At 31.6% G+C, this 27,866-nt stretch overlaps 1 protein-coding gene across 1 annotated transcript in view; it reads left to right on the top strand.

Annotated features, from left to right (window-relative positions):
* Window positions 1–1,069: 1,069 nt before the first annotated feature.
* LOC127735773 (cGMP-specific 3',5'-cyclic phosphodiesterase-like) overlaps window positions 1,070–27,866 on the top strand; it is an 88,046-nt gene continuing 61,249 nt past the window's right edge. Inside the window, exon 1 of the mRNA XM_052246080.1 lies at window positions 1,070–1,301. The gene's annotated coding sequence lies outside the window, so the exon portion shown is untranslated. The remainder of the gene's footprint in view (window positions 1,302–27,866) is intronic.

The following is a 27,866-nucleotide window of genomic DNA, read 5'->3' as shown; positions in this document are numbered from 1 at the left end:
CTTAAGGAAGTCTCTTATGGCATGCAAGCTAGTTAGACGAAAAACATTAAATCTTTCAATACGATTACTCATACGCTGTTTGTTATTGTTTGCAAGAAAATTAAAAGTGATTATTTGGAAAGTTAAAATGTCAAATTTGTCACCAAAGTCTGTGTTCAGTGGTCATTCGGTATCAGCTGAGATGTATAGGTACAAGACAAATTTTGCAGTAGATCTCAACTGGGTTCCAGATTGGCATATTTTGAATTTTGACCGAAAGTATAATGTATAAAAACATATGATATATAAATTGAATGGTTTTATTATTTAATATTTATACATGACTGACTACTAAGTATAAGGTAAAATATATAGTATGTATTGATTAGAAATGCATTACTGTATTACATTAGCTCTTTACAGTAGATTAGCGTACATATTAAATAACCTTTACTTAGAAATTTTCATCAATTTGAAGCAAAGAATTATAAGTTACAACAAAGCACATAGCAATTAAATTTCAAATAATATTGGAGTTTTTTTATAGTTTATAAGAGCTTATTAACTTAGATTTAAGTTAATCTTTCTTTTAAATAAATTCCTTCTTGATAATTATTTTTTTCGTTTTCTATCATACCAAAGCAGATCAATGAACTCTCTTTTTTCTTATTTTTTACGTCTAGGTTTCTTTTACAGTGCGTTTTTCCCCCAAGTTATTAGATTTATTTATCCGCTTTGTATATATATGGAAGTCTAATCCTCGAAGGCATTTATTAGTATGCGAATCTTCTATGGAATGACAAAACTGTGAAGAATTGATTAAAATTGATTTACTTCACAATAAATGAATAATTTCTAATCAAGTGATGTATTCGTTGTCGTGTTTTCATATGTTTGCACAAATCAATTAGCGTCCAAACTTAATATATGTTGGTTATGAGTTTCTGTGATATCCACCGTATTCGGAAGTATCGATATCCTTTTAAATCCACAATGAATGTTAAGTATAGAATTTCCTGAAACCGCATAATAATCATGAAAACTTCTGGCGGCAGCATCGGTCTAATTAATTCAGATGTAAAATTAAACATGGAGTCGTCGCCATGTGTTAACTTTTAATCAAGATATATTTACATTACTTTCATGCCACGTGCCTCTGAAATGTCAACAATTTCATACTATCTGTTGATTGGAATTGCATTTTAGACTGGAAATGATTTCTGTTTATTCTTGGAAACTACAGTTTATCTTAAATGAATTAAAACTGAATTTCTGGAGTTAGTAAGAGATCATTGATGTAATGATATTCGTTGAATTCAAAGGTAAGTGAACTAATCTTATTTCATTTCAAAATCGATGGATGTCTTGTAATGTTTTTCGTTGAATGCTAGTAAGCTGATTATATTCAAATTTTGTAATGTCATATTTGAACAACCTAACATTGATTTATGCACGCACTTTAAGTATAAAATAAACCAAATGACTGGCAAACAAATGCACGTGAATTACGCATAAAATAAACGTTAAAACTGGCAAAACAAAAATCGATAAAACTGAAAGACCTTCAATCATAGAGTAAAACAATAACTGATAATAACTGTACGTTATTTAAGAACGGAATCAAACGAAAATGACTGATAAAAACTGCACGCGACTTAAGCATGGAATAAAACGAAACAAAGGGTAAATTGTATATCCTTTATTAAGAATAAAATACAGAAGGTTACATATGCTTTGCACACAGTAATGTAAAGTTTATCATCATGATATTTAGTCTCTTTTTAAAGAAAAACAAAATACTATAGGAACATAAACTGGACTTAAATATGACAAAGTTTTAATCATTAGGCAAAAGCCTTTCAGATTCTAGAACAAAAAACAATGCTCATTCTGTAGAAAATAGATGTATTGAATATAACCATGTATGTTAAGGTTTGCATTTTGCCGTATAGCGTATATTTATAATGATTAAAGTGTACTATTGTATGTTGAGTTCAATACGTTTTAAGATACACGCACTGTATGTTGAAAGCTGCAAAATTGTTGGAAATTGCATGATATCTGCCTAATTTTTTTACATAACTTTTTGTAACAAATCAAGATTAAATTTTCTAACAATTTCTACATGCTAGTATTATGTTTGTATCTTTTAAGTAAATTGAAGATATATATATAACAGTGCATTCGTGTATAGTGAAGTTATTTCTACTAGTTATTCCTAACAATACGTGAAAACATGGCAGTTAATCTCCTAGCCCAATCTAAAAGCATATGGAATTACCGAATGCACTTTCAACATGAAACAAGCACTACAAAGTCCTACATAAACACTTACTTTTGTTTGGAATCATTTTAAAATGTTAGACATGAAACATGTGACACTATACATAATACACAACGCCATTAACTGTATTGTAGAAGAGACAAGACATTAGGTAGACAGACTTTATGTCATGATATAAAGAAAAACAATTACAAGAGACACCGGTTAGCCTCACCCCACATTGTATAGAAGGGGCATAGGTGGCCGTGTGGCGTAAGTTGTTGATATATACTAGCTTGTCAAAACTGAGGTTGTGAGTACGAACCCGCTCTTGACAGGTGCGAGTACTCCGGTTTCCATCACCAATAAAAACTTTCCACCAAGTAATCATTAGCCAAGAATGTTGAAATGTGCGTCAAACACACAAACAATCAATCAATCAAAGATTGACTGGGGTGTTACTTTGCTGGTTTTGGATTTTTGTTTTCCCCTGCTTAAGTGGTCTTAAGTGTTTGGTACTTTCAGATTTCATTGAGTACAAATGACGAGAAATAAAGTTTCTAACTGTAGAGACGCTTAGGTAATTTCAACTCTGTATAAAAAAAAACGGATTTATGCGATTTAAACTGAAGTAAAGATATAAGTCTCTAAGTCTCTTAAATAGAATAAACTGAAATAAAAGAATCATCGAGTTACTTATTGTTTACAAATGTTAACAAACAAAATGGAATGATAACTGATTACGCATTGAATAAACCATAAAACATTTTAAAGAAACCAAGATAACTGATGAATTATGCATCACGTGATAATTAAGATAAAAGTCTAACGTTTTGGGGTTTCAATTGTGTATACCTGGAAAATAATCAAGTCAATGATTTCGTTATCATCAATAGCTAAAAGCATTTACAGAATTATCTCAAAGATACAAAGATTTTTTTAATTGGAAACTTAGGCTATTTCTGTAGAAATCTGATTAAATTTCAAATGTGTTATTTTGTTTAAAAGCTCGCAAATCTGGGTATATTGCATAAAGTCTAATAATTCTATTGCATAAAGTTATCCAGAAAGGTTCATCGGTGGAAAATTAATTCTATTTTCAATATATTTACATTCAGGTTAACAAACCCTTCAATACCCTCTTCTACATTTGTGATCGAACAGCCTGTTGAGAGTTTAAATTCTACACCCTTGGGACAACGTTTCTACATCGACTGTCCAGAGTTAGTGGGAGGGTTGAGTGCTCACAAACATTTCAACTCTGTTTACGTGCTTTAAGTCAAGGCCAGTACAGCGGTTTTCTTCCTGCTCTATATACTCTTGTACTGTGTGATATATTTTGCAACTCGTGTTGTTTCTTTTTTCTCTTAGTTTTTGCTGGTAACAGGCTGTTACAAAATAAGATATGAAAGATTTAAAAATTACTTCAAAAGTCACGATTCCGCTGTTGGTAAACTGCTACTGCCCAGGGATAATGTCGGCTCTATAGTCGGTGCTTCGGTACCGATATGATTTATAAGTTACCTTTCCTAAATTTTCCGTTGATAGACTTAGGCTTACTCCCTCGGACAGAGTTAAACTTTGGTGGATTTAGCTATTCTTTGTAGGTCCCTTATCATAAAGCTTCTCAAATATGAAAGTATTTATACACCATTGGCTTCTAGGTGTTTGAGAGTTACTGTTCATGGTAAAACAAGAAAAAGCGCTTTAAACGGGCTAAATGAATAAGGTGTTATATTAATTCTCAAGCTGTATAACATTACTCTCCAGTAGCCTCAAAATGAACGCAGTAAAAAAAATATTCTGTATACAACTATATATCTAACACTGGCCTTCTTACAAGCATAATGACATTGAACCATCTACCACCAGTATTCAAATAAGTGTCAATGTGTCTACTACATGTATAGAGAAACGTTTTATTCTAACTTTGATCTGATTATTGGTGTGGAAAAACAAGCGCTTATGCCATGACAGTTTATATGTACAAGTCATGTTTTCTAATGTGTTTTTTTCTCCTCGCGTAAGAATAGACTCGACATTTATAAAGCATCTACGGTTGATACAAGGATGGTTCAAGTTAAAGTGTGTCATAGTTCATAGAATGGCTGTCATCCTAATAGTACTTGAAAACAGTATTCTGAATGCATACCGACCAGTCCTTTGTCCTACTGTTTGGCGATGAAGCATCGTATATCGATTTTTTGCCTTTAGTTTGATCCGGAAATAATCAAAACAACTTACTGGAATTCACAACTTCCATCACGGATCAGACTAATTCGTCTGAATTAAAAAAAAATAATCATGTTTATGAATATCAAAAGGTGAATATTAATTGGTTATGTCCAAAAATCAGGTAGAAAGAAAAAGTACATTTATTTTGGTAACCATACACCGATGCCTATCTAAATCACATATATGTGATCTGTGCACTTAGTCTGAACAAAACTTGTTTAAAGAAAAATATATATACAGTTCATATAAAAAAAAAACATCCAAAGCGAAGATACAAAGTGCTACCTCATTTAAAATATTTAAACTTTTTATAGTTCTATATTTTATATACATTGGAATATCAGTTAATATAATTTAAATACCGTAAAAGAATATAAAACATCTAATATAATCTTACACGATAGTAAGGTCTATTTTGATACTGTTCTTGTATCTTTGGTGAGTTTTTGCAATAGTACTAGGCAATGATAGAAATGATAGAAAAAAGCATCTAAAGAAATTCGTTTTTCTATTTTAAAAACAAATCAATCGGAAAACAAATATGTTTAAATCCTTTTTTTAAACAATTCAAAAGTTATAACTTGACATTGGAGCGACTTTGACACATGCGTTTCCATGGTGAAAAAAAAATATATATTTTAAAACAAATGATGAGAAGGTGCGATTACGTTTAATATTCCTAATTTCCTCCTCGGGTGGTAAAACATGACTGTTAGATGCAATTCTTAATTCAGAATAATTGACTAGTTTTAATCTTCTCAGTCACTGCAGCAATCAATTAGTTAATGCTAGATGCACTCAAACTGAATACTAGGAATAATGAATACATAATTGAAACCTTCTTTAACGATTGCTTAAAATGTAGAAGCCAGTCACAAACTATAGTATGTTATTTTGACAACGTTTCTATCACAAGATCTGCATTCGTTCTTTTTCAAAATAAGGAGATGTGGTATGATTGGGACAACTATCCAGCAAATTTCAAATGAAGTGGATGTAAGCAATTAAATGCAACCGTACGGCCTTCAACAATGAGAAAAAAACCATACCGTATAGTCGGCTAATAAAGGCCACGACATGAAAAATATGAAATGATTCAATTGAAAAAACTACCCCCGAATTTATAACAAAACAATTTACGAAAAACATATATGACAGACATGAAAAAATGACAACCGCTGAACTACAGGTACCTGACTTTGGACAGGCATATTTGCTTTGCTTCTATGTGAATGGAATAATAAAATGTACAGTTATTCATAAAATTACGTAAACTCTATTTTTGAGAATGTGGCTATGTATACTAAACGTGCATTTATCCTTTATATTAAACCCATAGTTTGCAAGTATAGTAATGAGTTTTGTATTATCTTAGTTAGCTTCAGTTTTAGAAAGTCGCTAAATCAAAATAGAATTGAATAAGTGAATTGTTATGTATTGTATTGAGGAGGTTTCTCTGCAAATTGTCTTCATTTTTCATTTTGAAATGATTCTGTAAAAAATTACTGGAACTAGACATTGAATTTCATTTGAATTAGTTTTGATGTTCGCAAAATACTTTTAAGAATTACAATGCAAGACTTAGTGTCAATGTGGAGTCGGACTGTGGAATGATGTCATATCTTCAGATATTATCATCCCGAAAGATTAAATTTGGTTGACCTGGATAAAGAAGAACAAAGCAACTGTAGGCTATGTAAGGCGAGGGAACTGAACACAACCCAAAACAACTGTAGGCTATGTAAGGCGAGGGAATTGAACACTGAACACAACCCAAACCAACTGTAGGCTTTGTCAGGCAAGCGAACTAAACACTGAACACAACCCAAAACAACTGTAGGCTATGTCAGGCGAGGAAACTAAACAACTGTAGGCTATGTCAGGCGAGGGAACTAAACAACTGTAGGATATGTCAGGCGAGGGAACTAAACAACTGTAGGCTATGTCAGGCGAGGGAACTATAAACAACTGTGAATATATCAGGCGACGGAACTAAACAACTGTAGGCTATGTCAGGCGAGGGAACTAAACAACTGTAGACTATGTCAGACGAGGGAACTAAACAACTGTAGGCTATGTCAGACAAAGGAACTAAACAACTGTAGGCTATGTCAGGCGAGGGAACTGAACAACTGTAGGCTATGTCAGGCGAGGAAACTAAACAATTGTAGGCTATGTCAGGCGAAGGAACTAAACAACTGTAGGCTATGTCAGGCGAGGGAACTGAACAACTGTAGGCTATGTCAGACAAAGGAACTAAACAACTGCATGTAGGCTTTGTGTTCATTGTTTAGTTCCTTCGCCTGACATAGCCTACAGTTGTTTAGTTCCTTTGTCTGACATAGGAAAGTTATTATCCAGCAACAGGTTTTGTTTCTCTCTGATATTTCATTGTTTTAAAAAAAAATACATTTTCTATTATCTGACGATAAGCAGAATTCAATCAAAAAAGTTTTTTTCAAGATTTATTTAAAACGAATTTTGTAAGCTGGATTGGTAATTGTATGCAATTGAGCAATTCGTACATAATATGCAATAACAATTGTCTACGCGATGTGTTTTAATAAGCGTTAAAAATAATAATATTGTTATATGATATATGTTTAACATTTTGAAAGAAATGAATAGATCGTCAAGGGAAATGTATATTTTTATATATTTAGCCTCGTTATTTCAACAGAAAATTACAAATTGTATAATACCATTATTCAGCTCATTTCTACAATCGTCTAAATAGATGTTTTAGTAATCAACCGGAAAACAGGCAATCCGAGATTTGTATCTAAAACGTTAAATACATTTTAAAGGTGTTTTTGAAATTATCCTTTATTTAAAAAAACTGATTGTTGGAAATGCATTCCTGGTGTACGTAATTTCATTAGTGCATTAACTTGTCTATGTAACTCGGGATAGATAGTGCAACAACATTGATTTGACTACAAGTCAATTCTCTAACAACTATCTTATTTCCTACACATCAATAGATCCCAGCCATTGTTGTATATTTATGACGTACAAGGCATGGAATTAATTTTTTTTCTTGGTTTTTTTTTATTTCTCTATCCCGACCTGACCTCTTCCATGAATCAATTTCATGACAATGACCCTGAATTATTGTGGAAATCATATATGATGTCCCAAGGGATCAAACTTGTATATGGAAGTATATTTCTCATCAGCAATTTTTCTCACGTTTGAAGACTACATTAAATGAATGGTGCAGAATCAATAGATGACAAGAGGTCAATAGTTCCTCATTACTGACGTAACTGTAGACGCCTTATGTTACAATTCCAATTAGATATTACACCAAAATGATTGATATAGTCATTACAAAGCTTATCAAATGTTAATTAACAATAAACTGATTTTTGCCTTGAACTTAGCTTCGGCTTTGTTAATCTTATATGTTAAGCATTATACAATGTATTTAAATATCTTTAGAATTTGCTTCACACAGTCTACCTCAGTAATGACCTTTGAATTGAATAAGACAAAAGCCGAAAGTAAAGAAAAACACGAAAAACACAAAATCTATCTTATGATCATCTTTATCATTTACATTGATCTCTCTTGGCACGGAGATGAAATTTTGAGAATAGCAGGAACTAGTTGGTGTTTACATTACAAGGCACATGTTCGCAACTTCAAATATATATTTAGCGAAGAATGATCCGATATCGAGCAAATGTTTTCATTTTGTTAATAGCGACTGTACGTCTCAATTTAACTTACAATGAGGTTTGAGCATTCTGTTCATTGCCGAAGGCCTCGCTGTGAGAAGAAAGAAGATTAAAAACGATGTTCCTTTGCTTTTGGTTTCGTCAAGAATTTTCTTTCATTTGAATCAATGTAGTCATGAATTATTCTGACATTCTTTGGACGCACCATGGTCGTCACACATCAGAGCAACTTCGGTCAAGTATCAATACCCCATTATATGAACAAAAAGAGGAATGAGGTACATGTTAATAAGATAGAAACCCATCGACAAAAATAAGGAAAAGACATCCAGGTGTCCAAACAATATGGCAATCTCTAAGTCACGAGTCTATAACAGTTAAATGAATTTAACAAAAACAACCAAAAATATGTCATTAGCACTCAATATCCTTTCTTTTGTTTTAATGAAGGTTCGTGTAAAAATAAAGTGCATTAATACAAACTGAATCGGTCTTTGGTGAAAGTTTGAACTGAAGTGAGATTTATCTAAAATTTGGCAATCTTGAAAAGAACATAAGTGGCAATCGTGTGTTCAGAACATATTCAAAGATCTTGCTACGGTGATGAATTGATAACTTTTGAGAACAGGGTTCTAATATTATTTAAAAGTTTACATGGATTGTATCTAAATTAAAGGGCTCTATAAACAACATCACTGTAAAATTAAGGAAATGATATCCCGTTTTTAATAATTAAAAAAAATCTACAAGTACAGCCCATTTCCAAATAAAATATTTGTATTTATGAAAGAATGTAGTAATTTGACAATCTTTAGTTATTTGTGATAGAATACACAACTTGTGTGCTATGTCAGACTCTGTAGTGACGCTTTAGATTTCAATGAACGTAATCCACGTATTATAATTGGTTAATTATTTCGCAGATATTTCGTTACCACAAATTACTTAAAACTCTAACGAAATACTTTGAATTCATAGATACAAATATTTGGACTGGAAGTTTGACTGTACCTCTAGAATGTTATTTCAACTGATGCATTTTTCAAACCTTCTGGAAATAACATATTAAAAAATTTTTCTTGCAATTATCAGTTCGATTTTTTTAAATTTTTTGAGAAGTATGCAAAGTTTATTTCGATAAAAAAAATAATAAAAAAGCTTATTTTTTTATAACATTTTACTGACCAGTTGCAAGAAAATGGGTTAACGCACAAATAATTTAGGTTGTAACGACAGCTAAAATCTGGTACAGATTTGCTTTAGAAAATCTCATTACAGTTTGTTACAAGATTTTATTCAGAGCGATATTGATTACATTTTTACATGGTGTATGTAAACAAATGAAGGTAAATATGTATTTAATATTGTTTGTCTTGAATTGTAAATGGTCTTTAATTTGATGTAAACAAACAGCTATGCCGGTGTTTCTAGCCTTATAACATATTGGATACATGACACAATAGTATTGTCGCATACAACGGTAACATAGTCACCACTAACAGGTAAGTTCATTCTTTATTGTCAACCATATTTATAAAAATTAGAAACGTTGATTTTTTAAAAGAAAGAAAAAAAAAACAACTCTCAAGACGTTTCTATGCTGTTCTTAAATACGTCCTGCTTTTTTTTCTTTAGCTTCAAGCCATCCCCCATGATGTTCAAATATTGTTAACAAACTTTCATATTTTCCGAATTGGAAATAAAAGTTTACTAAAAGCAACTATGACTGCGTGTATGAATTACAGTTATATACATTTTAAATATAACATACATATTAATCAGTTTGAGAATATCACATTAATCTGCACATGAGAGAACAAAACAAGAGGCTCTCAAGAGCCTGAATCGCTCACCTGTATTTCAGAGGAGAAGATTTTTAAATGTTAGCAAACTTGATGAACAAATTGTGTAAAATTGTCTTTAAAGGGCAATAACTCCTTAAGGGGTCAATTGACAATTATGGTCATATTAACTTTTTTGTAGATCTTACTTTGCTGAACATTATTGCTGCTTACAGTTTATATATATCTATAATAATATACAAAATAACAAAAAAACTGCAAAATTTTGTTTAAACTACCAATTCGGTGGCCTCAACCCAACAATGGGTTGTTCGATTCGTCTGAAAATTTCAGAGCTGATAGATCTTGACCAATTGAACACTTTTACCCCATGTCAGATTTGCTCTAAAAGCTTAAGTTTTTGAGATATAAGCCAAAAACTGCATTTGACCCCTATGTTTTATTTTTAGCCATGGCGGCCATGTTTGTCGATGGATCAAAACTTCGGATACAATTTATAAACTAGATACCCTAAGGAACATTTAGTTAAAGTTTGAAGGTATTTGGCCCAGTAGTTTCAGAGGAGAAGATTTTTGAAATAGTTTACGACGACAGACGACGACAGACGACAACAGACGACGACGACAGACGACGGACGCCAAGTGATGGCATAAGCTCACATGGGGCCCTGCGGGCCCCGGTGAGCTAAAAAGTAGATTTTGCAAATGAATGCATCTGCCAATAGGTAAATCACACTAAGAAATAAATTATGAAAAGACAAACATCAAATAAGTTACCCTCTCAAACTGAAAATCTCAATCTGCATTTATAAACTTGATAAATAAGTTATAATTCACAAGTTTTTTATTTGCCAAAATTTCAAAGCAGGGTGTCACATGTGAGGCAATATCTGTTAACCCTTCCGGTGAACCTGACATTATACTCCCGATTTTTGTGTGTTCGTTTTGCTCAGTCTTTAGTTTTTATGTAGCGTTTTGCAGACAGTAAATCATTATTTTGTGTTTCGTATTTTTTTGCCACGATTCTTCCTTCGATTTATGAGCTTTGATTCTCCCTTTGATATTTTCCGGTTTTTTTTTAAATATCCGGCCTCGTGCATCAATGGTTTAGCACGAGGATTGTGGTCTACATCTGTCGATCTACACTGATCTATATGTAAATGAATATGTTTGTGACAATATTTGCATTATTGTATTGATTAACTGAAGTATGTTCTTCAGAAAAGGGATTTGGAAATTCGAATAATGTTAAACGAATCACTGCTAAGCGGATTCATTAACCTCACTCCTACACATGTATATATAAGACTGTGGGTATTTTTGATTTTTACTTAGTCACATCATGGAAGTATTATATTATTGTCAATATAATAATGCTCCCATGGTCACATCTTATAGCTTTCGGTAATTTTGATTTTCTTGTCAATATATAATTTTGTTTCACTATTATATCATTACCAAATTCGTTTCCAGTTGTCATAGATATTAATTTTGACAACGATTCTGATTATTTATGTCTAGAGTTCACCGGTATACTACCTTAGTATGTAATAGTTATTCAGTTAAAGATATAAATTATACATACATTTTGTGTACGCTATTATACGAATAAAAGGAGATGAGTGGTAAAACATCAAAAAGACAGAAACCCAACGACACAAAAGCAATAAAATATGAATTTCAATTTTAACTGCAATCAAGAATCGTTTTACATTTTACGAAATGTATTTATTAAGCAAACTTTTAAACAAACAAGTGAAGATTAAGGTGTGATTAAATGTAATCAAGTTATTTTACGTCAATATTCCATGTTTTATAAGAGAAAAAACTTAAGTACTACAAAGTTGAAGGCTCTTTAAAGGCACCATAAAAAGTCTCGGAATAGCTTTTATATATCATGTATACCAGTAAAGAATGTTTTATGTAGAATTTTTTTCCTTTTATAGTTTTTTTTAAACTTTGTTCTTTTAGTAATTTTGTTCTAAAACCAGTAGAAGTAAGCAAAAATATAAATAGTCTAGCATCAAAACAATCTATAAATATTTAGAACGAAAGCAAGTTAAGATTGTGATCGAGGCGGTAGAAGTAGGTAAAGAATTTACTGCGTATTTAGTAAGGTTGGAAATTAAGACTGACTCCAGGTCACCTACGAACCCTTACAACAAGTTTCCGCTTGGTTCTTCAACGTGCATGGGACGTACAACTATCCTATTCCGTTGTTTGGATTTTGAGAACTCCGTACGTGATTGTATTCTTGAAATCAAACACAGCAAAAATAAGTCCCGTCCTTTGTCCCTTTGATGTTAATATAGATGTAAGTTCTCTTGATTCTTATGTGGCAATATAGATATTTTTTCAGTGCCAGTGATACTTGATACACGAAAGGATGTTGTTCTAATCCAAATATACAGGATGTGTTTGTCAACTAGATCTCAATGACGCAGATTGAACAGTGATCAGTCCACGAGGTACTTCTCACGTGATTTGGTTCAAGTGTTTCTTTATTTATTAGAGAAGATAATTATCGATCTTTCGAAAGATTAACTGGGTTTTTTTTCTGGTTTAATGTATAGATGTATCTAATTGTTCATTTTATTTAATCAGGGTTCATTTGGACTCCGGTTTTTTTTTTGTGTTTTTTGTTTTTTTGATATTAAATATATATACTCAATACTTGAGTTGGGCATCTTTTCGGGCAGACTTCTCCTGTGGGTTCAACTGGTAACCAATGCCCCTAAGCTCTTCAATTACAGGAGATCGACAATGTGAAAGTTTTATTGGTTCGTATTCGATAATTGAACACAACTGAGCTCTGACAGGGGCGTAGCTACCTTCTTAATGAAGTGGAGTCACAAATTAAAGTGCGAGGGGACTGGGGGTCGCTTAAGCCCCCCAGTAAGTCCAGGGCAAAGCCCTAGTAGGGGGTAGGGGGTGAAGCCCCCCATATCCAACTATCGCGGTCATCACGTGACTTTTACAATTCAGTTGTATATCATTAATGGCCGATTGATTATCAATGAAAATGAACGGGCTACATAGATTAAACGATCATAACTTTTTTGTTACATTGTGTATTTTACCTTCCAACCCCGCGTTTTATAGTATTTTCATTTTTACTATTAAAAATGTTTTAAGTTTCAGTTCAGAAATATGATTTCTTGCTTCAAATTAAGTTTGAAAATGGAGGTGACATAACCACACAGCCTCCGTTGACTTCTTCGTTAAAACTCAATAAAATTGCAATGGGACCTTCTTATATGATCAATTTTCTCAACTTATTATTTGTTTATAATATCCTTCTAACCCCTAAAAAGATCGACAACACATTCATTTAAATGAAATCGAAACCCAAATCAGTTTAGGTAACAAACTTTTTGCTTCAAAATTTGATTGAAAAGTTTACATTTTGGCATTCGTAAACAATATTTTGAAAATGGCGGCCGATGTCGGAAGTAAACAAAGACACGAAATGTATATGTGAAATATTTATAAAAGTGTGTCTTATTGTTTTTAGAAATTTCTTATTTCACCTTTAATTTAATAAATTTATTAGAAACAGTCTCTCGCACTCAAAACAAAGATTTATATGCATCAACCATGCATTGTTTACATTGACCATGTTGACAGCGTAGGTCGACTTGTGAAAATATATATTGTAATATTTTTACGATGAAAATAAAAAAAAAACTGTTGGATGCATGCGTTTTCAGTTTTTGTCTTACCTTAAAGCAGCATAGAATCAAATATTTTGTCTTTTTGATAAAGTAGATACATGCTTTTTGTTTTGATAAAATTTCGAAGTTACGTAAAAAAAATGGCGACCAACCAATTTTCAAACGTAGACGATGTTCGACACTAATTTTGCCCATGCAAATAACACAATTTAATTTCACTGTTTATATTGCAATTAAATATGACACGTTATTGTCACTCTAATAATACACAAGGACATAGCTTGATTAAGGAGATATAAAGTCATCAACGTGATCAAAGAAAACAAACACGGCACCTAATCACAATGTAAGATCATGTAAGTTTTGACAAGACTTATGTAGATAAGTATGGTCCGATTCTTATAGAAATAATTTTATGGTATTATTTTGTATTAATAAAAAAAAACCTCGAAACCCCGAGGTGAAATATCTACATTTTTCAATTTTCTAAATCATTCATCACACGGGTTACCAGTAAATTTTTCATAATCCTAATTAAACCAGTAACATGCAGAGTTATCGAACGTAATTATGACTGGTATAGTTGCATATGCCCCCCCTCCGGAAGCTCCGCATATATAGCGTTTCAAAACAATAACAACCGTAATAAAACTTGTACATTTTTGTTGTGGTTTTTTTGTCATCTATTTGTTTAACTTCGAATGAAGACTTGACATTGCCGTTGCGTTTTTTATACGCCGTGAGAGCTTTTAAAATCACGGAGATTTGTTCCACATGCTAGTTTTTGTATTGAGCAAAGTAGCTGTATAAAAAAACAAACAATAAACATAAACACAATACTATATATATGTGGAGTTTCTGTTAGCATAAACACCATTGGATACCAAATACTTGGTGGACATATTCTCCAAAAGTTTGCTTAACATATGTATTTAGATGTTTAAAACATTTGTGGGTAAACTCTACAAGAGAGAGAAAAGGGAATTTCTAATTTTACGCAGTTAGGAATTCTCAAAGTTGAAATTAATGAACTTTTTCAGAGGGAATGGCACTTTATATTGACCACGATCTTTTTCATGGTCTGAGTTTGTTAGTTAACAGGCAATATCTAGATGGTAACAGTGAAGATACGTGTATTAAAAGTTTGGTGTATCTTCCGAACAAAAATCAACAGTTTAGTGTCAGACTCGGACAGAGAATTCATTATAAAATCGAATGACCAAATAGTCCAGTAAAGCGAGTTAGAATTAACAATTTATTTAAATGCTTTTACAATCAACCATTCGTATTACCGGCCATATAGACACCGACATATGTCGAATTACGAATCTATATACAAGATGCTTCTTTTGTAAAATAAATAAAAACGTAATACATGTACTTGAAAATGTGTACTTTTTTATAACAGCAGTTCCAACTTCTCATCTACTAGTATACGGAAACTATTGATTGATTGAATGGTTATTAATGTCCGGTAACAAATATTACATGCACACCAGGACGAGAATCCGTTGACGTGATGTGAGAATTAACTATTCGTGTTGTCAAGACCTACATACTTAGTAAATTTTGAACTAGTTCACAAGGTAACAGTCATTATTCCCGGATCGAAACGAGTTGAAGAGTCTTCGTTCTAGTAAGATGTGTGCTTTAGGGCGAAGCAGAAAATAATAATGTTCAAGGTTTTTTTTGTTAAATATAAAAGGATAATGCTTTTTTTTGCCCTCAAGGCGAGTATTTACGTTATGGTGGTGGTACCGACAACTATGTAGCTGGTATTTTCTAAACAATGCCCGTAATATAAAAAGTTCCGCTACGTTTACACCAGTTGTATGTATACATGTCTTACAGGATTAAAAATTTCGCTGCATGTGTATTCCTCTGGCTTTTATTCTTTGGGTAGTTTTTAAAATGCTTACATAGAAAGACCAATTCCTATATGTTAACTTTGTCCCTCTCTCTCTCTATCTCTCTTTCTGTTTTTTTTTTTTTTTTTTTTTTTTGTGTGAAAACGACGAGGATGCACGTGCTGTCGTGCCTCCGGGTAGCTACGCCCCTGGGCTCATATCCTACGCTGTGTTAACAAGGTACACTATTTTTGTTCACGTAGAAAGAGTCATACTTGAAAGTACATTTACCGTCTCTCGAACAGTTTTTGTAAAGAGTTTTATTAAGCAACGAGACAGATTATTATCCTATATTTCATATTTATTTTACCTTTGAATTACTCAAGGAACTGTATATTTAAAAGGAATGGAAACGCGGCCGACTTCAAAGAAAATTGTATGATGCATCTCTGACTTGGGTGGTGTGTTAATTACATCCCGTCGCTCTAACTGGCTCATTACTGATCTGGCAGTAGTTATCGAACTTGGTCATTTAATCATGAAATGAAACAAGGAATTGTCTATTTGGATATACAATTCCTTAAATGAAATAAACAAAAAAGAAAACAACCTTAAACAAAGTTGCTTCTGAAAAACATTTTTTTTCTTGTACCTCCTCTTGATATTTCACGAAGGTATGCAACAACTAAGATCAATTAATAGATGAAATCTGACATTATACGAGTTTTTAAAAAGATTAAAGGTAATGCAAAAAGTTAAAAAAAATAACTTTTCAATTTTGGAATATGACTGGTACAGAAAAGTATAAAAGAAGAAGTACGTGAACAGATGTAGTATTTTGTCTAGATAAACGAACTTAGATAATAGGTGTTATAATAAACACCGGTATGGGATATCCAATTTGCAGGTATAATCTATCATGTATCATTGATAAGCTAATTTTTGTCGTATATATATTTAAGCAGGAACCGTGTATACTAACTATAGGCTGTCCCTGATTTAAGGTGTCAAAAAGAAATCACGCCGAGCTCACCTGTTAATAAATGCTAAATTATGCCGTGGTGCAATAAATTTTTTTTAATTAGAAACAGTTAAAACTTTCCGATATTCGCATATTATTTATTTTAACATCGAAGGAATATTTTGCGACCTCTAGATTACTGCTCTTCTAGAAAAAAGGAAGGAACTGTGTTGCTTTTAAGCTTGTGGTATTTTGCTGCAAAGCTTAATAATGGCAAACTGCAATACCAAGCAACGATTTAGTATAAAAATAGTATTTGACAAAAAAATAAATGATTAAAATCGTGTATAAAACGGCACAATAAATCCCAATCGGAAGTCTTATATACATTTCTTGCCTGTAATTTCCGACTTCGTCGGTGTGGAACTTGACTGAACAAAATGGCGTCAATGTGAACTATAAACATGGGATTTTGAAAAATCATAGCAAATTCGTTTTTATCACCATTTTCATAAAACCAAAACTATGTGATAGAAAAAAGATTAAGCTTTTAAGTTGTATGTCAATGTCACATCTATTTCAAGTAGTTATTTAACCCTTACCAAAATACGAAGTGTCGATGTATTTATTGACGCACTACTTCAAATTTTCAACATGTTTCGAAATAAAATCATTTACATTGTACCAATTACATTTAGCATTCGTAATTTAGACCAAACTGTAGGAAAATATTCCTTCTTTAAAATGATATCTCATTTTCTCACTTTGTTCTTTCTACTTTCCAATATTTAAAAGAAATCGTAGTACACTCCCAGATTGATAGACATATTTAGACAGAATAATGAAATTCAAAACTGAAATTTCGAAAAATCGTAGAAAATTCAGAAAGTTTACCAGAAACTTAAAAAAAAGGCAAAATGATAGAATAAGGTTTCAGCTTCATAATGATATCAACTGTTTTGTTTTGCACTTCGTAGTTGTCGAGCTTTTAGAAAAAAATCAAAACACAGTATTTTTTGTTTTGTAATCCGGATGAAACTCGCTCAAGTTTCAAGACCAAGGTCTATTTTAATGAGAATGTACATAATACAATATTACAAACGTATGTTTGATGAGGCATTAAAATGATACCTAAGGCCTTGCCTTTTTCATGGAATAAAAGTTTATTCTTGATTTTGGGGTTCTCTCTCCTTTATATCTTCTCAAGCAAGATGACCCCGTGAATCAAAAGACCGATCTATATGACAGGAAATGGACCTCTGTCATGATTCTTTATATTATTCATCATACTTCCGACTGAGACAGACATGGATTATAGCTCTGCGGGTGCTCTGCGGGTATCCCGATTGATCTCGAGCCGCGTTTCCATTCCTTTTAAATATACAATTCCTTGGAATTACTACAGCATTTTAATAATTTACCAAGTAGGGTAGAAATTGCTTAAATTAGATGAAAACTACAAACTTATTTAACGACATGTAAGAAATGGCAATAAGAAAGTCGTTAACTATAAAGTATAAACCACAATGAAGCAATAATGGAGTTTTTCACAAAAGTGAGTCTAAACATTTAGGGGAAAACCACTAATAATAAAACTATAAAATACATATTTAAATATATTAAAATATACCATATAATTAAATCATCAATCTATGGCAATCATTACAACTACTTCTAAAGCTGTCTTAAATTCCTCTGCTCCCACGATATGTTACTCTGTTCGATAGCTGGGAATTAAATAACAATTCATTCTTTCTTAGCCTTTTTAGAAAGGCGAATTAATTAAATTTCAATCAAAATTTACAGTCCAAAGTTTAATCAAAATTTATTGTGTAAGTATGAACTAAAACTACCTTTGAGATTTGTAACAATGACGGCTTTTAACCTATCTCCAAAGTAAGTAAACTTTATTAAATATTTTGAAATTGTCTTTTATTTAATTTAAATGTATATTAATAGGTGATGGAACTATGATATCAAAAGTGAATAACATTGACCTGATTTTTGTCCATAAGCAAGCACATGTATATGGGTTTTTCTCATAGTTGAAGTACGATGGCCTATAATTGCTTACAGCCACTTCATTTTAACTCTAGTGGATACATGTAATTGTCTCATTGGCAATCATACCAAATCTGCTCATTTTTGTCGAGCCTGCGAAATTAATCCGTCGTCAGCGTAAGCGTCGTCAACATTAGGTTCAGTCTGTGGTTAAAGAATTTTTAGACATCAATAACTATGTCAAGCCTACATGGTATTTTATGAAATTTGGACTGAAGGTTGTTTATGACCAAAGGACAGTATCCAGAGCGAATTGTTTTCCGTATTTTACTAATAAATGGACTTGGTTTATTTACTGTTAAAATTCAGATTTAGTCTGAGGTTAAAGTTTTCAGTCATCAATAACTTTGTCAAACCTTCATGGAATGTTATGAAATTTGGATAGAATGTTGTTTATGACCAAAAGACAGTATCCATATATTTATTTTCGTTTTTCCATATTTTACTGATAAATGGACTTCGTTTTTTTTCACAGTTAACAATCAGATTTAGTCTGAGATTAAAGTTTTTTTAGACATCAATAACTTTTTTCAAACCTTCGTGGAAACTTATGAAATTAAGCTTGCACAGTTATGCAGAGCAAAATTTGAAAATATTTACGTTCATTTTTCCTTATTTCGCTGTTAAATGTACTTATTTTTTTTAGTTTGCAGTTAACAAGTTGAAACAGTCTGGGGTTAAAGTTGGTAACACATCAATTACTTTGTCTAACCTTCATAGAGTTTTATGAAACTTTGACAGAAGCTTTTTAATGATTAAGAAATAAAGTCTGAAGCAAACCTTTTAAATTGTTTTTTCGTGAATCCCATATTGTTGGGTTTTGGAAGCTTATATGGGCCATTCGATATCCTCGGAAACAAGATTCTCGGAATGTCTCGAAAATTTTCGATCATTTATACAGGTAGTTGTTTATTTCTTTGATTCGGTCCCTCTATGGATAGGCTACCACGTCACATTGTATAGTTCAACAATCGAAGAAGTTCATTTGTAGATCGGAATATTAAAAAAAAAGACTAGATTGCAGTAAAAAATCATTTAAATTTTGGTAATAATTTGGGCAGAACATATGCGTTTTTAATAATGCGAAATAATCAGAATGTTTATTAAAGCATGATCAAGTATAATGATAACGCAATTATATAATTCATGCTTTGAGACGGTCCCTGTGCGCGTTGTGTGTAGTATTTAATTCAACGTGCTATTGTGTATTGTCCATTGTGACAATAAACCTGGGAAAAGTATATATACTAATATTTTATGTCTCAGAATCTAAACGTTTACCACGTGACATTATGTACTTCAGGTAGCACGGTAGTATTCGCATTCCAGAATTTAGGTTGCTCTTTTGTGTACCTTAGGTCAATGTATCTGAACAGTGTGATTGGACAAAAAATACAGTATCAACTGAACATACTTTCCCAAACTGAGGGATGAATCAGGTGTAGAAAAATATGAAATAATTTTACATACAGGTAAAAATGAATTTTTGAGAATTTTTGAGAATTTTGTATTCACTGCATGATAAAAGACCTAAAAGCACTAGTGGCCTTAGGTTTTTAAAGATATAAAAAAAAAGTAAACGGTCATGATACATATTCAAATTCATTTCTGAATAGTATAATGAAAGTACTTCAGTTAACTGTTTAAGTAGAATTTTTGGCAGTGTAAGAAAGTGGTGAAAATTCTAAAAAGGCTAGTATTATCCCTTATGGGCTAGGAAATACTACCGTGCCCCCTTCAACCACAGCCTGGGCAAATGTCGGAAAGCAAGCCTGAAGAAAATTAACAAAACAATATTTCTGTTTTAAATATTTATCTTAGGTTGGAAAGCATAATTATAATTAAACAATATTTCTGTCAAAATATTTAATTTCATTAAGATACACTAACAGACCAAGAAAATATTCATTAACATTATTAAGTAAACTGAAACTAAAATAATGCTATATTATGGCCGACATGTCTGAACAGTGACTACATTTATATGCAGTATATGCAACATATGATCAACTATCAGGAATGCGTACACATAAGTTAGTTAAATTTAAACTGTACTAGTGAATGAAAAAAATACTTCACAACGATTTTAAATCCTTGCATGCATTTCACAAAAAAAACGTATTTAATATTTTACAATAATCATTTAATTACTACGTTAATTCAGAGACATATATACACATGGGTATATAATTATGTCTATGGTTAATTATTTAATTTCGTTTTAGTATGGTTTTATAAGTCTCTTCTTATATTTTGTCTGGGAACAGTATATCTAAACTATATGTTCCTGATTTTGTATAGCAATAAATTCATATAATGGAAATATAGAATTGAAGAAGAGATTAATTTAATAAATAAAATGTCCATCAGTAAATACTTGATGTGTGTTTTTATTGATATTATATTTTTAAATTTTCGGAAATGCCGATTCATTAACAGGATTGTATGTTAATTAAATCTCAATTATTTTTGTTTTGTTTTTAATAGTTTAACCTTTTAACATCTTAATCTTTTCAGTATGGTGCGATTTTGAAAATTGTGTATTCATTGTGTTGACCAGCTATCATACAACCATCTTGGTTTATTTACGTTATATTACACCCTATTCACACAACACAACATCGGTTTGCGTTTACACAAATTTCGGATTAAATGGCCATGAATCCGGAGTCAAAACACTTGAAGTAGGTAGTTTAATATCCGAAATTCAACTATTATAGCTTTAGATTTGAGCCTAGAATTAATTACGTGATGACGCAAATGCGTATTATAATCCAGAGTATCAGTGCGTATGCTTTCTATTTACTATTTCTTGCGCTGCGCAAGAAAACCACGTGCATGCATATAAATATTAATTTCACTCGCGGACTGTAAATTTTTGGCTTTCTTGTCTAAATTCAGGACACAGCAGTAAGAGCTGGACATGTGAATCATGGTCATCATAATTAAGGTATTCTGACCTCTAGCTGTTTCTCTTTTCTTTTTCTTTTTTTTTTGTGACTGTCCTATTATAAACTTTGAAATTTTCGAAATACTAAGGATTTTCTTCCCAAGGAATAAATAGATTACCTTAGATGTATTTGGCAAAACCTTTGTTTCGTAATTTTGGGTCTTCAATGCTCTTCAACTTCGTACTTTATTTAGCCTTTTTAACATTTTTTATTCGAGCGTCACTGATGAGTCTTTTGTAGACGAAATGCGCGTCTGGCGTACATTTTATCCTGGTATTTATACATTTTTACATATATACATAGGGTACATATCTTTTTTTTAATATTAATTGGTTCTTTTGAGAGCATATTCAGGTATTCAAAAAACTTCTTCAGAACTAATGTTTTCGTATAGAATATTTGGATTGATTAAAGTAACTTCAGGAATTCCCGAAATCCTTAAAATTTGAGATGTTTTATAAGACCAAATAATTGTCAGTATATAAGGGGTCCCAATGGAGCTGGTGTGTTACTCTCACAAACAAAATACGAAACCGTCTTATAAGTCGCATGCCACCGAGTTACACTTTCACATGGAAATTGGACTTTCAATTTCTCTATATAATGTACAACATCTATACCATGAGTACAGACGACAGCTTCAATAATGAGTATAAGAATAATTGAAGCCATCAAGGAAACAAAATATGAAGATATGACAGATGAAATAAATGCATCCAGATTATTTTACCAAACTGAGTGCTTAAATTCATATTACGATTGGTCTGTGCAATTGCTTTAGACATTCGGTTTGCAGAAACTAAGAACTGCAATAGGATTAGGACATATTTGTATGTCTTTTAAAACATGAAGAAACACTGATGTACACTCCAAAGTAATAATTAAATTAGTCAAATTAATTCAAAAGCTAGTGTTGGCGAATTCCTGTAAAGGAATGTTTTATGAAAACAACTTTAAATTTCTCATACATTTCAATGTATCGATTTATTTTTTGCTGACTCTTTTAGAATAACCAAAAGTCCATAATAATTGTTACTGAAACGTAAATCACTAAAATTAAGTTTGATTATTTACCTATCGTTATCCTTTTATCCGTTATAAATGAGACTGAGTAAATAAATCTCCCGACATTAGAATGTCAATATGGTCAAGGATTGATGGGAAAGCCAACAGTGCAGCCAACTGTATTGACTGATACCACTATGTTGACAATGTCACCAACATTACAAATACTAAGTTCGCCAACTGTAGCCGACCGCATGCATACAAATAATCAGACTGATGATAATAAGGCATGAGTTATCTTCTTTTTAAATATATAAGACTGAGTAATGGGTTTTATACCAAACGTATTTAGTATATAGTCTCTTTTAATACTTTGCCTAAATGTGGCTTCGCGTTTTTTTTTTTTGTTTTTTTTTATTGTTTGTTATATATTATTATATATGATCAAGTTTAATTTGGATATAAACCAGTATCACCAAACGTGTATCAAATGATACTAAATAGAATGTGAACTTTCCTTATGGTTGTTTGTGGTGGTATAAATCGAAATTTACATTCTCATGCATATGTGTTGTTTTTGTTGTTTTTGTTGCTTTAGTAGAAACTTTAGTTACTAGAAAAATAGTATAAAACCTTTTAAGGCATTTTTATGGAATAAAAATTAAATTGAAGACAAATAAATGAAAGAACTTGTAATGGAAATAACTGTTGTACCTAAAAATAAAGATTTTCTGAAATAAAAATGAAAAACAAATAAATGAAATAAATTACATTGACCCTTTTTTTTTATTTTATTTTTTTTTTTTTTTTTTAAATATCAAATATTAAAAGAAGGAATTCATATTCTACTACTTCAGTAAAACACACGAATAAGGCCTTTAAACATGATGTAGCAACAACGCAGACATTCATATTGCATGCTTAGATGTTACTGATAGCGCCTGTTAAAAAATCCTAGAACGTCTGGTTCCACGCACTAGAAGAATAAGAAAACGCCAATCTTAACATCTATGACGGCAAGCTGACTGACTTTGTCACCGAGTATTGTGTGGATGGTAGCAAACAAAATGTGCTTATCGGTAACTCGTCAACACTATCAGTATGCTGTAGGTACTAGTACATATATATGGAAAGCGTGCTTACGAAAACGTAAATACAAAGAAATTTAAAATAGACTGACCAACCTGAACTGATTAGACCAGATAGATTTCTGCAATTCAATCCTCAGATGTTGTCTCGATCTAGCTCCGACCAGTACAACTATTAAAGTCATTACACTCGGACTAGATTGGCAATGTAGTGTTTTGTGATGTTACTATTGTCTCTCATAATTCTTTTAAGAATGGCATTAATATCTATTTATGTTTTTATGATATATGTAAATATTCTATTGTGTATATTAAAGGTGAGACGTTAATAAACTATCTATTTACTATAGATGGTAACTCTTCATAGGTGCTTAATTAATATAGATATGGTTGTTTCATGTGCTTTATATATTTATATTGTGATTTGTATTGTGTCTTATATATCTATGCGTTTATTTTACATGATCGAATAAACATGATTTGTACCCATAGAAAATTGTCAAAGAGTTGTTTGAATAAACTCTCGGAACAGTATATGTTCCTGAATAAATATATCAGGATTCCGTATTTTTATTATGTTTATATAATATATTCACTGAGCTGTCAATAACGGATTTTTTTTTCAATTGCTCCACCAAATATTAATCCACTCCACAAAATATTAATCCATTTTAACAAATAGAAAGTAATTTTACCTTGAATTTTTATTTGCCCAGGAGACTAAGTCAATCCTTGGACCTAGCTTTATAACAGTTCAATATATATATTAAGCCCAATGCCTACCTGCTCATTTTATTTACTCATTTTGTTTTGACTAAATTGAATCTTACCTGTTTCTATTTCTTGAGTGCCAACAAAATGTTACCTGTTATTTGTATGCAGATCAAAGAATATTGGCATTCAAGGAGTAAGCCTATTCCTATTACTGACCGAACTAACGGTAATAAGTAAGCCGGTAACGGCAACACTTCATTTTGATTCGGCATATTTAATAAACATTTGAACATAATTTCTGATAAAATTTTCAACTCATATACAAAAATATTAAATAACAAATAAAAACAAAGCATGCAGAATGCAAATAAGTAGTTATAAAACAGCACAACATTAACTGATAACAATAAAAGCATATCGAGTGCTATTGAAGCCGAAAGATAGTGATCATAGATCATAGATCATATACTTGAAAAGATGATATTTTGTATTAGACCAATTTATTCGAATTATTATAAGAAGTCAAGGTTCATACACAGCTATTAATATCGGGAAAGAAATCTGGCAATCAATGTTTGACTAATTTTCTTATTATATGGGTTTTAGACTTTATCGAGGTACGTTGCAGTACTATATTGATCAGTGGTTTATTTTCCGGTATTTGTTTCCTTTATATAACTGGTTCTTCGTTGAAACGAGTACTGCCCATTGCGAGAGAAAAAAACTGAAACCAGTCGCTGGACTCTGTCCCGCTTAGCTTCGAATAAAAACTACTACAAACCACCAGGAAGTGATCTTAAGAGCTAAAAATCAACTCACAACCTATAAAAAGATGATTTTTAAGCGTATTTCTATCTACAAATTTGGTAATAGGACATACCATCGAGTAACGTTGATGACGTCATTGCCGTTTCAAAAAAGGGATACCCAGGTAAAGAATGTCGAAATGTCGTCCCCGTTTAATTCAACTTTGACCAAAGAGGCTTACGTATATATATATATGCATAATGATAATAAAGCCTGAATTCAAGTTTCCATCTCAGCCATTTTCCCTTGCTTGACGTGACATTATTTGTAACAAAAAAATTGCAACGACGGTTTATAAAAGAATATTATAAAATAATTGAGATGTAAGTTTTCAAAAAAGTCTGATGTTTGGTTGTACCAACGAACCTCGTGTACTTGATTCCACACATTTTATCTCAAATGGTATCTGGAAATTTGCCTAAGCAATCCATTCTCCAGACCTTTACAGTTGTGTCATCCTAGTCCAAATAATTATGAAGTCTTGAAAGGCTATTTTTATTTTTTTCTGTGACACCTTCCTACATGTCCTACGGTCTTCGTTAGGAAGGCGTCACAGAAAAAAAAATTAAAATAGCCTTTCAAGACGTCATAATTATTAGGACTAGTGTCATCCCTAAGTTCAACTATTATCAAGTATAGAAGCATTTTCTCTTCTGCTTCCATTTTGACATTTTGAAAATGTTGGAGTGGCCTGAAAGTCTAAACTTCCACAAACAGAGGTTAAAACACAAGCTGTCAGAACTTGTTCAGAGTTATCGCTCGTTGACTTGTTTGAAAGCAGTAAAATTTGAACAGGACAGATTATAACTTATTAAATTCTCCCTCGGCCTCGCCCTGCTCGTCCGAATTTAAAGTATTTCTACTCTAAATTCAATAGGCTTTAAACAAAACAAACACAGAAATAGGATTAGTTGCTCGCAGTAACATATTATCTTCTCTTGGGATACATTATTTTATTAAACTTTACAATACAGGTATCTTTGATACAACCAACATATATAAATACATGTTATAAACATAGCAGCCACTGTATATATACTAATGTGACTAACTTCGTGACGATTCGATGTAACTGCGAGCACCTTCGATACTAATACATTTAAATGCCAAACTTTATATAGTACCATAAAACCCCACCTGTAGAAACCGCCAAAACTTTTCTCGTGCCTTGTACACGTAACATTAAACTTTATAAATAGTACATACTCTTGCAGAACTAGTTTCAGAACTAGTTACTCTAGTTCCCATCTATATATAATTAATACAAATATAAAACGGGAAAACCCAATTTCAAACGAAATGAAATATATTTCTATTTATTTCAGTTTGTTGATAAATACAAGCCAGCGGTGGGAAATTGACTTGACAGGGCGGTGTCTGAGAACTGGAAAGTTAATTTTACATGGCCTAATAGTTTTCTCTTTAGTACAAAGAAGAAACTGGTTGCACTTTTATCATCATCTGTTTCAGTATTTGAAGCAGTTGGGCTAGCTAGGTTTATACAGTGTTATAATTATCTCCCCTTTTCAAAAGATCCTTCAGTAAAACTGTTGTCCTGTAGTTTCTTCTATACAGGCTGATAAGTTTCAAGCACTGTAACAAACTGTTTACCAGATTGAGATGTAGGTATCTCTTTTTGTCAGTTGACCTTTAATAATAAGCACTTAAAGACATATTGACCAGAGTAATTTAGTACTCACAAACATCCTAATTAAATTTTTAAGAGGGTAATTTATTGATTTAATCTGTTATATTAACACAGCTCATAAAATAAAAATCATTACTGGTATTGATTAATCATCCATCATTCTAAATAAAAAAATCAATCTTTTTGCAGTTACATTAATACCATGATATGTGATATAATACGATCACTGTACAATATTAGCTTACGTTTTTAATATTAAATCCAACAGTTTGTATATAAGTTTTCATAAGTTAAATGTCACAATGTTTTATGATTATTGAGCTAAGGTTGATGTTAGTAAGGGAAACATCAATGAATTAGAATCCAAATAACTCAATAAAATCCATTTCTAAAAGCGACATAATCTAGAGGTCCATATATGGACTTCAATTTTCTCTCATTGTTGAATACCATAAGCTAACCTGTAGTCATAGTAGTTGTTTACACACTGCTTATATCCTCGTCCTTAAGTCTCGGTGTATATCCAGTTCTCATGAATATAATACTAGCTATAATATATACTTCAGTCTGAAATCATATATATGTCAGACTGAAAGAGTATATTTGTAAGAAAGCTAACACTTATAACTTAGGTACACAGACAATATATTGATTTGACTTATGTTTCAATGTTTTAACGTACGGTTATTTCAGATCCTAACTGTTCAACTCTATCATTTTCATTATTTCATACATTGCATTAACTATATATTGAAAATTATTTATGATTTATCTTGAAAGGAAATCTCTAGAAGACTAATGGTATATATTATATATATATAAGGTATTGGGATTTCAAGGGCAATTTCTAAATGTTATTATCTAATTGCTTGTAGAAATTAATCAATGTTATAATATATTATTATCAGTAGATATTTACAATTCTAATTTGGATTTTGTGGTTACTAGAAGATACTTCAGCAAATTAACAAGCACATGAATTTGATTATTATGTTTGTTTCCACAATTTGCATTATCAGCTTATAAATGTACTTTAACTCCTGTTGAAAGGGAATAATTATCGTCAAATTGGTTTTATGGTCACATTTTGTTTCTTTTATTAAGGTATCGTATGTTGTGGTGGGTTGTTGCTTAAATATATTGTTTGGT

Source organism: Mytilus californianus, unplaced genomic scaffold (assembly GCF_021869535.1).
Source record: "Mytilus californianus isolate M0D057914Y unplaced genomic scaffold, xbMytCali1.0.p SCAF_3, whole genome shotgun sequence".
NCBI lineage: Eukaryota > Metazoa > Mollusca > Bivalvia > Mytilida > Mytilidae > Mytilus > Mytilus californianus.
This window is presented reverse-complemented; position numbering and strand designations above follow the sequence as displayed.